Source organism: Lygodium microphyllum, chromosome 23, assembly GCF_053477565.2.
Source record: "Lygodium microphyllum isolate KBCC chromosome 23, Lygodium_microphyllum_v1.1.10, whole genome shotgun sequence".
Classification (NCBI taxonomy): Eukaryota; Viridiplantae; Streptophyta; class Polypodiopsida; order Schizaeales; family Lygodiaceae; genus Lygodium; species Lygodium microphyllum.
This window is the reverse complement of record NC_141157.1, coordinates 89,080,192-89,094,083: the sequence shown is the minus strand read 5'-3', so window position 1 is coordinate 89,094,083 and position 13,892 is coordinate 89,080,192. Positions and strand designations below refer to the sequence as shown.

Here is a 13,892-nt window from a genome sequence, read left to right as displayed (position 1 = left end):
GAATTGGCCATTCCCTTGTGATCAAATCACAAGATCATGCGACTCTGCAACTTGTTGCACAAGTGTCACATCTAGTTCATGGGACTATTTTACCCATCAAACGACGTCTTCTAATCACAGAATCACGATTAGATAGGAAATAGGGTTAGGGTGTCTTCATAACAATCCGTTCCTAATTGCACTAGGCTGACATTGTTGGTCCTAGGGCTCCAAATTCAACCCAAGTCATCTTTTTAGCGAGCAATCCTTAGGGTAGAAACCCTCGATCGTTTCTCGCAAGTATGTCCTACTGTCCCTACATTCCATGAATGCGGGCAAGTCTTTTAGGGTATGAGAGTTTTAGCTCGGCAATAAGAGTGACTAGGTCATGTCCTCAACGTGCTAAATCCTAGTTAGCTCTTGGATATGTTGCATCGATTTAACCATTCCTAAGCGAGTCCCTCGCATTTTAGATGTTTAGGTTAAACCAATTTACTTGTCTATTCTTGAAGATATTTACAATACCATTTTCGTAATCACATGATTCATTGCCTACATATGAGTAGATTTACAAACCCTAACTTTTTTGGTTAAGATCAAAGCATATGTTAAGTTATGGCATAATTCCTATTGATCCTTCTATAACATGCAATCAAGATTCATGCTACTAAGCTTTAGGGTTTTATGTTTAAAATGAACCATGCATCCTTTTTCTAGTTTCATTTCTGAATGAATTATTTGCATGTGGAATTTACATAACCATTCGTAACTACTTACGTAATTGATTGAGATTTATGTCAATTTCCTAGAGATTAATCTACTTCATGCAGCCCTAGAGTCATTTCCATGCCTAGCAAATTCCTACGGTTATTAGCAACCTTCTTTAATGAATCATTTCGAAGAAAAGTTGTCTAATAATGCGACATGCGATTTATTCTTTCCATGCCTAATCGAAGTGTACTACCATAATTTTGATTTGTAAAGATGATCATTAGTTGATCTAAATTTGTTACTTTGCAATGCATATAAACAAATTACTAAGAGTGCATAGACGTCTTATGTCCTTTCATTCGTTTCTTTTGAAAAATAAAAATGACTGATTCCTTGATTGTGAGTTATTTTCTCTAAGATAGCCAATGTTTTTAATCGTAAAGGTGCATCTTACTTTCGTGAATTAACCATGCATAATTACGATATTATGATGTAAATCAAAAATAGGAAGAAAACCTGGACTTGTGGATTCGGTGAAATGTCCACATGGATTTTAGGAGATGATCCTCCTGCAGTTGCGCCTTGTGCCTTTTTAGGGGCCATCACGTATTCGATCTTCTCGCCTTGGTCACAGACTTATGATCTTGGCCCGTCTCCTTCACACACGAAGCTCCCTTTGTGATTCGACTTCCTTGATTGATTGCTCCATCCTTCGGAATCTGGCTTTAGAAGGCCTTATAGGCTTGTGGGAGTTGCAATAGGAAAGATGGTTTTTGATCCAGTGGTTAAAGTGAACTTGAGGAGAATCAATGAAAAGAGGGTTTACAACTTGCTAATACGGCTTGAGTGGGAATGTCATGGGAGTCTTTAAAGAAATTTTGGGGGAAATCCATGGAAATGGCTTTGTGGAAATGCTGAGGAGAAGTACTCAATTTCCGAGGATGCAAGGGAAAAGGGTGCTTAAGTCCCCGGTTTGTAAAAAACCCGCTTTATAGGGGCAATGGAAAAGGGTCCACGGGAAGGGGGTTTAAAACCTAGCCTAATGTGAGCTTATGGGGGATGTAAGGGGAGGAAAATCCATGGAAGGGGAGTTTAGATTGACTTGGGTGGAAACCCCACGGGAAGGGAGTGCTTGAATCTCAGGGGGGGGGTTATAAAAACCCACTTGAGAGGCAATAGGAAAGGGGTTTTAAGAAACACGGGGGTTAAAAGTGGCCAAAAAAAGGGATTTGTATGGAACCACATGGGAAGGGGGGGTTTTAAATGGACTTGGTGGAATGAAAAAGGGGGAAAATCCACGGAAGGGGGGTTTAAAGATCGCTTGTGAAGGGGGCTTATGAAAGTCCCCTTAGAAGCTTTTTGAAGCTTCTGTAAGCGTGGAGAAGCCATGTGGAGGAAAGGAGATGATTTTTAATGGCAACCTGTTAGCAGTCAGGGCCGAAATGATGGAAGCAACAACGTTTTTGTCATCCGGCGGCAGCGTTTTGTCCTTCTCCACTCCACGACGGACTTCGGCAGCCTCACGACCCTCTCTGCTTCTCCTCAACAGTCTTCAGCAAACTTACGACTCTCTCCTTCCGCCTTTCAGTTCCCCCTCTCCACCCCATAGTGATGGTTTTTATAGCAAGAGGGATAGGTACCTCCCCTCCCCCACGCGGCCTGATGCATGACCTATCCCCTTCCACGAGCTCCAGCAAACCAGCTTAGTCATCCGCGCCTACTCCCTCTCCTCCAACACAGCCTTCGACTGGATAAAGAAGGGATAATTAAAGAAAAATTTTCCATAAAATATATCCTTATCCTCTTGATCTCCTCCCAAGAGGAGGTTCATATGAGGATATTCGGTTTCTTTTTCTTTGGTCTTGTTTATGCGAATGGAGATTGTACAATTGCATTATCCGTATATTCAATGCCGTCATGGTCATTGCGTGAGACTCACGTGTGTATGTAATATTTTTCAGTAGGAAATATTACACTCATGTTGTCACAATAAATGGAAACTGGACCTTCCACCTGCACATTTAAATCAGCCAATAACTTTTGCAGCCATACTACCTCACATGCTGCAACAACAGCACCTCTATACTCTGTCTCTGTACTTGACAAAGCAACTGTAGATTGCTTTTTGCTGCTCCAAGTAACTGCTGCACTACCAAGAGAGAACATATATCTGCTGGTAGATCTTCTATCAGATATACTACCAGCCCAATCTGCATCTGTGTATCCAAACACCTATACATCTATACCTATCTCATAGAAAAGTTCGTAATGTAATGTGGACTTCACATATCTCAATATGTGTCTGACTGCCTCCAAATGTGGCTTTCCAGGTACTTGCATAAACTGACTCACAAGACCAACATCGTAGCTCAAGTCTGGCCTTGTAATGGTCATGTAGATCAAACTCCCCACTATCCTCCTGAACATAGTAGGGTCTTCTATCTCATCCCCAACATCAGCACTCAGCTTTACATTCTGCTCCAACGGGACTAAAAGTGGTTTGCATGCTATCATACCATACTTGGACAACATATCCAAGCCATACTGTCTTTGGGACAACCATATACCATCATCACATCTGATCACCTCAATGCCAAGGAAGTACCTTAGCTCACCTAAATCCTTCATCTCAAACTTCTTCTTCAAAAAGTCCTTGACTTCAACAATCCCACTATCGCTATCACCTATAATAATCAAGTTATCCATATAGATGACTATGATGTCCAAACCTGCATCTCCCTTTCTCACATAAAGTGAGTGATGAGCATTACAAACATAAAAGCAAATATTGACAAGATACTCTTTGATCTTGTCAGACCATGCTCTAGGTGCTTTCTTGAGCCCATAGAGTGCCTTCTTCAACCTGTACACAGACGTGGGATGCTCTAAATCTTCATAACCTACTAGCTAATCCATATACACTTCTTCCTCCAAATCACTATGCAAGAAGGTATTCTTCACATCCATTTACTGCAACCTCCAACCTTTGGCTGCTGCCAAAGCAATCACACATCTGGCAGTTGCCATCCTAGCAATTGGACTGAAGGTTTCTTCATAATCTATGCCATATGTTTGGGCATAGCTTTTTGCAACCAACCTAGCTTTGTACCTACTAATAGAACCATCTGCATTGTGCTTAATCTTATAAACCCACTTACATCCAATAGCTTTCTTGCCCTTCGGTAATGATACTAGATCCCAAGTCTTATCGACCTCTAATGCAGCCATCTCATCATCCATTGCTGCATCCCAATGAGCATGACCAATAACCTCCTCAAAACATGTGGGCTCAACATCCTCAATCACTTTCACCATATAAGCATAATGGTGAGCTGCATAACCTTCAAAACCAAATCTATTAATAGGGTATCTCACCCTGCTAGACCTGCGTACCACTGGATCACTCAATGGAGTCTTTGCATTGACGCGTGCTCTCTGCACACGTGGAGTCCTCACTGAAGGAATACCAAGCTCATCATCCAAGCTCTCTGAGCCACTAGAGTCTCCATCAAGAATTGTATCAATGCCATCTGACACTTTATTCTTTCCTTTGTCTTTACTTGTAGTGCTATTAGATGCACGTGAAGATGTAGAGCTACTCCTTAGTCTCCCAGACCAAGGACTATCAGATGATGTCTCTGGTCCACTAAGAGTCTGTGATTCTTGCTTTTCAGCCTGCACATGAGTGTCATGATCATCATCATCATCCAATGCATCACCACTAGATGCATACCAACTGCTCATTTCATCAAAGATGATATCCTTGCTTACTCTGAACTTACATGTGACAGGGTTATAAAAACGATACCATTTTTGCTCTAAAGAGTATCCAACAAAGACACACTTTTCAGCCTTTGGATCCAATTTCTTCTGCAACTCATCTGGCACATAAACATATGAAATACAGCCAAACACTTTCAAGTGTGGGACATCAGGCTTTTTACCTGTAAAACATTCTTCAGGGGTCATACCATGAACTGCAGCTGTGGGAGTTCTATTCATAATATAAACAATAGTATGAATAGCCTCAGACAAAAAATGCTTAGGTATATTCTTTTCAACCATCAAGGCACGTGCAACTTCTACAATATGCCTGTTTTTCCTTTCTGCAACCCCATTTTGCTGTGGGGTATACCTGCATGTAAAGTGTCTCTTTATCCCATGAGACCTCAGCCTTGATAGTTCTAAAGTGCTCAAACGCTTCACTATTTTCCTTCATAAAATATACCCACAGCTTTCTAGAACAATCATCAATGAATGTGACAAAGTATGAATTGCCTCCAAGAGATACATTTTGTGTAGGCCCCCAAATATTTGTATGCACAACATCAAGGATATTTTTGCTTATATCTCTGTCATGTGAAAAGGGTTGTCTTGCCTGCTTACCAAACTGACATGCTTCGCATACCTTATGAAATTTTGCAATTCTAAATGTAGGCAAACATGTAACAACCCTTTGGACTGCATTAATTTCAGCCTTTGTACATTTGCATGTCCAATGCATTTGTGCCAAATTTCAATATCTGCAACAACACCTTTTCCTTTAGCATACATAACAACATTCATAGTAGGAATTCCAGCATCCAGAATAAACATATGTCTAACTCTACTTCCAACCAACCAGCACTTGTCATTGAAGTCTTCTACAAAGTAGCCGTTTGCATTAAATCTGACTTGCAGCCCTTGGTCTACTGACTGACACCAAGTTCTTTGTAATAGATGGCACATATAATACATTTGAAAGACTCTTTGTCTTACCATCATGAAAAGGACAAGGGAACTTTTCCAATGTGTGAAATTGGGTGGCATGAATCATCATCTGTCTGCACATAACCTGTATTTTGCAAATCCTACAACTCTCCAAACCATTCTGCATGGTTGGTCATATGATTGGATGCACTTGAATCAATATACCAAACATCATCATGTGTTCCCTTTCCTGTAACAGCATTCAACATATGCTGCATAACAAACAAACGTTCATTTTTGTCTTCATTCTGTCTCGTGAAGACAATGCATAGTTTCCTTGCTCCAACTTACCATTGTGAATATCATCTTTCTTAGCATAAAATTGGGTTGCAATATGACATGTTTTGCCATAGTAGTGACACACAATACCAAAGTTGTTAGAACCTCTATTTTGCCATCCACCTCTTCCTCTAAAGCTCCCCCTACCTCTAAAGTTACCACGACCTCCTGAAACCTACATATCACCAAATTGTTAATTCAAACTATTTTGCTGGTTGTCACTACCGCGTCCTGTACCACGGCCTCTTGAAGAGGACCTGCCACGTCCCCTTCTGGAGTAGAAAGCTTGGACCTGTTCACCACTTTTTTCAGATGTCTCACTCTGCATGTTGATCTCTTTAGTGATCATAAGGGAGACCAACTCATCGAAATCTGGAAATGGCTTTCTGACATATATGGAAGTTACAAAAGACTTCCAAGCCTTTTCATTGTTAAGTCCACCCAAGGTAGATGACACCAAATCATCATCATCGGGCATTGTATCAATTGCTGCCAAGGCATCTACAATGCTCCTTACCTTCAGTGCATACTCATTGATAGACATCTTCCCTTTCTTCAATGTATTCAACTCTTGCTTAAGTTGAATCTTTCGTGCCTTTGTATTTACGAAAAACATACTTTCAAGTATGGTCCAAGCTGCATATGAATTCTCTGCATTTCTAATATGTCCCAACATATTATTGTCAATTACTATAGACAGCCAATACATGACATTTTTGTCTTTTGCATTCCATTCCTTCCGTGCCTTTGTCTCTTCTGCAGTTGGAGGATCACTCACCTCCAACTCTTTTTCTTCACCTGAAACAAACTCGTAGAGGCCTTTTCCAATAAGGAAGTTCGTGACACGGAACTTCCATGAAGGGTATTTGTTCTTGTCGAGCTTCTCAATGATGGGGTTTCCACTATTCTCTGCCATTATCACAAAACTAATACTAAACAACAAGCAAATCTTCTGCAACCCTCGACCTGTAGTGCACATCAATATACCAGACAGCCTTTTTCACTATTTTCTCAACAATACATGCAATTTGCATCTAGTTTGTAGATAAAACTTGTGTTTATTCGCTAGTAAACACCTTTGAACTTACAGATTTGAAATCTGCAACCTATGCACTTGTATACGACAGACATAGCTGAAATTGCAGGATACCTCGAACTACTGTCCGTAACCTTGCGAGTCTAAAACGGGGCCTGAAATGACCACGGATGGCCAAAATAGCATCGAGCAAGCCCTATAGGGCTTATCTGCGGATTACATAGCACTCTTCGCGTACACCAAATCTCATTGAAATCTGATATTTTTGCTCTGCCCTGCTTTCGGTGCCTCCACAAGCACTATCCAAGAGAAGAAGTAGAGAATGGAATAGCTTCTTACCCGTTGCTTGCTTGCTTGAATCCTTGGATCCTCTCCTTCGCTTTAGCCTTCAAAACCAGCCTCATTCAGTGGTGCAACTCTGATACCATGTCATGAATCGCGTGGTGGGGGGACTTCTCAAGATGCTGTGCTAAACACACACATAATGCACAAGGAGAAGCTCACTCAAGAGACAAGAAGAGAGATGGAGGCCAAAAAGTTTTCTTGCTGGTTTCTTCTTCTTCTTCCACACACGTTACAATGTACACAAAGTATAGATGAGATACAACATAAAGGAAAGTGGCCTATTAAGTCAAACAATGCATGACCGACTACACTAATCGACTAGCGTTATAACTATGCTAGCTGTAAATAGGTGTAACAACTTGAATATAATAAGTAATGAGTCACTGGCCTTGTGAGAGTCATAATGACCACCGATGTGCTAAGTGTAGATGTGTGGACCCATCTAACCAGGCGGTCCATCATTAATGTATGCATGTGTTGAGCTTGTCATCTCAACAGCCAATCCTTCCTGAAGGTCATGTGAGAAGATGCTCCGCTATCCACGATCCAAGGCTTCTCCTAAGTGGAAGAAGATAGGGATGTATCCTCCTCAACAAAGGCATGCACAAAGGCAGACTCCGTCGTGGTGGGGGCTGCCTTTGAGTCCTTCTCCTTAGGCTTCAGATGAGGGTATTTTTGTCAACACTTCTCCTTAGGATGAGTGGCCTTCCGACAATGTGGGCATTTGGGCTTCTCCTTCACATCCTACTTGTCCTTAGCTCTTTCTAAATACATTCACAAGGCGGTCATAAATACATTCACAAGGAAGGCTTGGAATGACACGTGTCCCCCTCTAAAAGCTTCTTTCTTATAATAATAATAATAATAATAATAGAAGATTAACAAGGCTCTCAAAGAACACCTAGAGACTACTAATAAATGGAAAAGTGGTCAGATATCTCAAGTGGTACCATTGCAAAGGTCTGAATGGGTGTTAAGAAATTTGGTCTGCCCATGTGTCATGACTAAAAGTGCCTCACATATAATTTCACTATTATGAAAATCTGGAGGAAAATAAAAGAACACAAAGAATGTGTAAACCTAAAATCTGCTCAAAGAGCCAAGCTTCAAACTCTTCTTCCTTAGATTTTTTGTATTGGGTTGGAGCCTGGAGGGCCTATCGTCCCCCTCTCTATGTTGTTCCTCTGAGCTCAAGGCTATGGTGTAGCTCACCGAGTCGCTGCAGGCTCCCCATCACCTCGCCCCCTGACCTGCAGGAGGATCGCATCTAGCTTAACATCAATTTCTCCCAAGTCAACCTCAACGACATTATCTTACCCTCTAATGAATATTTAGGGATCAAGAGGTGCGTGTTGCTATTTTTTTCTTGATGCCAAATGTTTTCTTGCAACACTTGGATGTTTTTAACATTTCCAACCATGTGCATGAGCACTCTAGCTCTAGTTATGTGTGGGCTTTTCTTGTTGGATTTACTTTTAAGCTGAATTGCTAAAATACAGTCTACTGCCATTTGGGCTTTCGAAGGCCAGTTTCAAATGGCCACAAATAGCAGCTTGCTAAAGGTTCTTGATGCCCCTAAGTAGCATGGCAGTCAACAATAGGCAAGAGAAAGGGCAAGATATGCAAGATGAATACTTAGGAAAGGAATACTAATGAAAGAGGTCCTAGCTAGGCATGTGCACTTCTATTAAACATGTGCCAAATTCTTATCCTTGCTATGTAGTAAGAACTGTTGCTGTAAGTTATAGTGTGGCTTGCCATCAAAGGTGCAAGTTCCCCATTGGTACTTGGATCTATGAGCAATAGGATTGGAAATGGCATAGAATGAAGTGCAACAGTGGAAGTTAAACCTGGTTTGCAACAAGTTTATTGACAATAGATCCAATTTTCACAATAGCATCGGCTGCTGCCACTGAGCTATGTCCTAGTAAGATTGCTGCAACTGAAGCCTAAAGCATAATAGTTCAAACAAATCTTTCTTTGTGATTGAGGGTTCTGAAGGCAATGAATAATGGAAGCAAAGTCATAGAACATGCAAAATGAAAGCCATTCTCGAATGTGTGCACAGGTGACAACTTAACAACATAGGAACATGCATTGACTGAAATGAAGATTGTATAAGTAGGAAATTTTATATAAGAAATGCTCAAAAGTCAAGGTAACTCTCAAAATTGTGAGTATATGTGTTGTGGTGGTTGGGCTCCCGTATGCTAAAGTGGCACCAAAGAAAACATCATTGTGCCCTGAAATGACTGAGACACTCTGATGTTTGTCCAAAACCTTGGTTCAATTTGCAAAACTCTGGTTTTTAACAACTTTTAATGAGTATGGTGGTTGATGTGTTTGATTTAGTCTCTTGTTTGTGATTTTCATCATCCTAATTGTATGGAAACTCATTTTCTTTAGATTCTAGTATTCCCTTCCACATCTTGTTTGTGGAAGGAATGGTTTCTTTATATTTTAGTGCTCCCTTACACATCTTTTTTGTGGAAGGAAGGCTTTAACAAATACTATTTCTGTGCTGTTGGGAGGGTTTGTGGTCTATGTGTGTTTTACACTCCTTGGATAACTTTGTTGAGAAATATTGAGTGAAAGTTCATGCTATGCCAACAACTTAGTGTACAAGTTGGCCGCATGTTTTCTCAGAGAGATTTCTTCATCTTGCTAAGTTCTTAGTATTTGACGTCTTTGGTTCTATTGAATCTTTATACACCCCATTACACTCAAGTAATTTCGTTCCTTGGTGCAGTGGTGATGATGAAGAAGAAGAAGAAGGGGAGATTAATGAATTTGAATCTGGATTTGGGAATGAGATTGTTGTTGATACTTTTCCAGTAGTTGCTCCAGAAAAGCATGAGAAACTTGAGGGTGTGGTTTGGAAGACTTTTGGTAAAATTGGAGTTATTAGAGATCATGGCCTTTGGATGCCCAAGGATGAAGAAGCTAAAAAGACTAAAGGCCGTGCTTTTATAGAGTATACAATGCCTCAGGTCTAGCTGGACTCTCAGATGTGAATGCCAATTTGTGGATTGTTGTTTGATTTATGTTTGTGTGGTATACATAGAAGTCGAGGTTTGGATCATACATTTGGTCTTTAAACTTATAATTCATACAATTTTCATGCTTTCAGGAGGCTCAATTATCTAGAGAACAAACTAATGGCTACAAATTGGATAAGTCCTATGTTTTTCTAGTCAACATGTTTGATGAATTTGACAAGTATATAAAAGTGCCAAATGAATGGGCACTCCTAGGGTCTGCATGTAGCTACTCTTGCAGGTGCATCTATACCATTCTAGACTACTTAGGTATGATCTCATCCTTATTTACGTGTATGCAATAAACTATTTTAACTTGGCTAACAGATGAACAAGGTCAAGACCAGTTTGCCATTTGGTTTGGATCATGGACTGAAGTTTATTGGAATGATGCCAAATTCGGGAAACCCAACCCTGTTTACCACCATTCTGTAAGTTGATTTTATGCAGTTTAGATAGTTGTAGCAGAAGAACATGTTGTATATTGACAATTGGCTTTTGCAATAGTTTTGGACACAGAGATTTGTACAATGTTCTCCCCTTGGGTCTTACCTTGCCACAATTCATAGACAGTGCCTATATGGGGTGGTGCCTAGACCTTTAACCGAATAGTGTGATACATTAGTCCTCAAGTATGACTCATCTTCTCTAGTTTATGGTTTGTAAGTTGGAAATGTTTTTGAATATGAATGTTGGCTCTTGTATCAAATTTGTGATTTGCTCTTTCAGGTTAGGCCGATTGACTTCTCTCCAAGAGAGAAATATATTGTGACATATAGTAGTCATGAACCAAGCAACCCCAGAGACACACATGTTATTGATGAGTTTTATTTGTTCTTTGGAAAATGGCATGCACAAGTGTTTACTGATGTCTAGATATGTTTATCCAGAGGGGGGTGCAACAAGTGTCTCTTGGCCAGTGTTTAGGTAAAGTTATTATCTACTTATTCTTTTTTTCTTTGTTATCATTTTAAGTTAACTGAGATTAATGGAGTCTTTCTTTTTGCTGCAGATGGGTGGGAAGCAGATATGATAAGTATTTTGCTCGGATAGGCAAGAATGCAATGAGTGTGTATGAGACTGAGATCATGGGTCTTCTTGATAAGAAATCTTTGAGAGTAGACAATGTCGTGGACTTTAGTTGGTCCGCCACAAACTCTATCCTGGCTTTATTTGTTCCTGAAGGAAATGGAGGAAATCATCTTGCTAAAGTGAGTGCATTTGGCCTTATGCTAAACTTTCATAAGATGGATTGTTTCTAGAAGTCATAATTGTTTATTGTGCCTTCCTATTATGAATGGTAGTTTTTTGTGCTATGCACCATTTTTTTCTTCAAGCTCATTGCTACTCTATTAAGCTGGGTGTCCCCTTTATCTTTAGCATTGACAATAGTGTAGTTTTGGAGTGTCTCGAATGGAGTTGCTACTTTAACTGGCTCTTGCATAACTTGACAGGTAAGTCTAGTGCAAATGCCCAGTAGGGAGGAGCTTAGACAAAAGAACTTGTTCAACGTTAGTGATTGCAAAATGTACTAGCAAAGCAATGGGAAGTATTTGGTTGTGAAAGAAGATAGGTACACAAAAACAAAAAAGAGTACGTACACTAGATTTGAACTGTTCAAAATCTAGGAGAAAGACATTCCAATTCTCTAGTTTTGGAACTGGAAAACAAAAATGACAAAATTATTGCATTTTCATGGGAGCCTAAAGGTCAGAGATTTGCCATCATTCACAAAGATGGACCTATGCTAGATGTTACATTATTCTCTATGAAAAGTCCAGAAAGTGTGGGGCGAGTAACAAAGTTGACAACTTTGAAGGATAAGCAAGCAAATGCCCTTTATTGGTCTCCAATTGGGCGATTTATCATTTTGGCTAGACTGAAGGTGTACAATGGGCAGTTAGAGTTCTACAATATTGATGAATTGGAAACAATGGCCACAACTAACCACTTCATGGCCACAGATGTAGATTGGGATCCAACATGAAGGTAATGATTTTTAGAACTCTCATGGTTCTAGTTCACAGGATATAGGAAAATATAGTAGATTATAGAACAATTACCATTTACTTCTAAGTAGTGTGATCTATAATCTTTGCATTTACTTGTAATCAGGTTTGTGTCAATGTTAGTCACATCTATACATCAAATTGAGAATGGTTACAATATCTGGTCTTTTAGTGGAAAATTGCTTTATCAACTTCCTATGGATAGGTTTTTCTAGGTAAGGAGAATGGGTTGAATTTATCTAGCTGACTTGTACCTCTTCGAGTAGTACATTATGTGTTACCATTTATTGGAAGCTAGTGTTTGGATTTAACAAATATGTGCAGTGCAAATTGGAGTTGACCTTGATTGATATGAAGTTTTAAGTGTTGCCAGAGCAGTATGGGTTGAATTTGTACTTGTTGACTTATGAACGGAGTAGTGGATTACGTGTTTTCATCTAACAGAATCTGGTGTTTAGAATTAAAAGATATATGCAATGCAAATTGGAGTTGAGAGGAATTGTTATGGAGTTTTAAGTGTTTGGAAGTTGTTGTTTGGAAGTAATAGTTATACGCAGTAAAAATTGGAGTTGACATGAATTACTATTGAGTTTTAAGTGTGGCCTATTCTTGCATGCAGTGCTTATGGCATCCTCGCCCTCCATCACTACTTAGTGCCGAGAAAGAGGAAGAGATAGATAAGAATCTGAAAAATTACAACAAAAAGTATGAAATTGATGATGACAGTCCCTCACTTGCGATAAGTGCAACAAACCTGGAGCATAGAAGGAAGATATAAGATGAATGGAAGGCTTGGGCCGCTGAATGGAAGTATCTTCACAAGGAAGAAAACCCTCTGCGGATGGAGCTACGTGATGGTGATGCTAGTGATGAGGAGGAGGAACTTGAAGTTGAGGAGGAGGAAGTTGAAGATATCTTGAACATTGATGAAGAAATAGTGCCCTTTGGTTTTGAACAACTAGACTGATCGGCGTAGATTTCATCAACAAATGCTCTTCTTTGTCGATAATTTTCCTCCAAAATGAGGTTTGTTACTACATCAGTCAAGTTGAATGTTTGAAAGGGGGTAGAATTTGTAGTGTTTGTTTTTTTATTCTTTATCGAACATACTGATCCTCAACAAAGTCCATGGTTCTTGTCCAGGGTATGTTAAAATCTTACTTGTCAAAACAAAATTCATCATGCACTTGGTGCCTAGTGTTTCAATATTGGTATTAGCAAAATCATAGTTCAAGTTAAAGCAGCAGCTTGCTACCTCCTGGCCTTGATTCACCTATTCGAGCAAATCTAACTATAGTACATTGCATAAGCATAATATGTAATATTAGAGGAGTACAAAAGAAAGAATTGGAGATCTAATAACTAGGGATTCTGTATTGTCATAACGATGCTAGTTGTCTAACAAGGACTAACTTAATTTTTAGTATTAATAGCCTACAATTGGGTGGTGGAGGTAATTTGAGTATTGTTACTACTCTTGACATTTATAGTTGCTACCAAAAGTAGCACAAAATTACTTATTGCTAGATAATTACCCACTTCCCCATTGATGTAGAGATGCATCCTTTCTATTTTTCTATTTAGGCCTTGATTTTTCCAAGAATCACTTGAAACCTTCCACTCAATACTACCTATTTCAAATGAGCATACTATTTAGCTAACTTGTAGAGATTTGCTTTTGTTTTTCATTCACAAGGATGATATTAGTCTTCCCCAAAATGCAACTTGAGGACTCGAGTCTTGGCT

General features: G+C 39.6%; 1 pseudogene; it reads left to right on the top strand.

Moving 5' to 3' along the window:
• The first annotated feature begins 8,169 nt into the window (after nt 1–8,169).
• Nucleotides 8,170–13,113, top strand: LOC148016447 (eukaryotic translation initiation factor 3 subunit B-like; annotated as a pseudogene).
• Nucleotides 13,114–13,892: the final 779 nt, after the last annotated feature.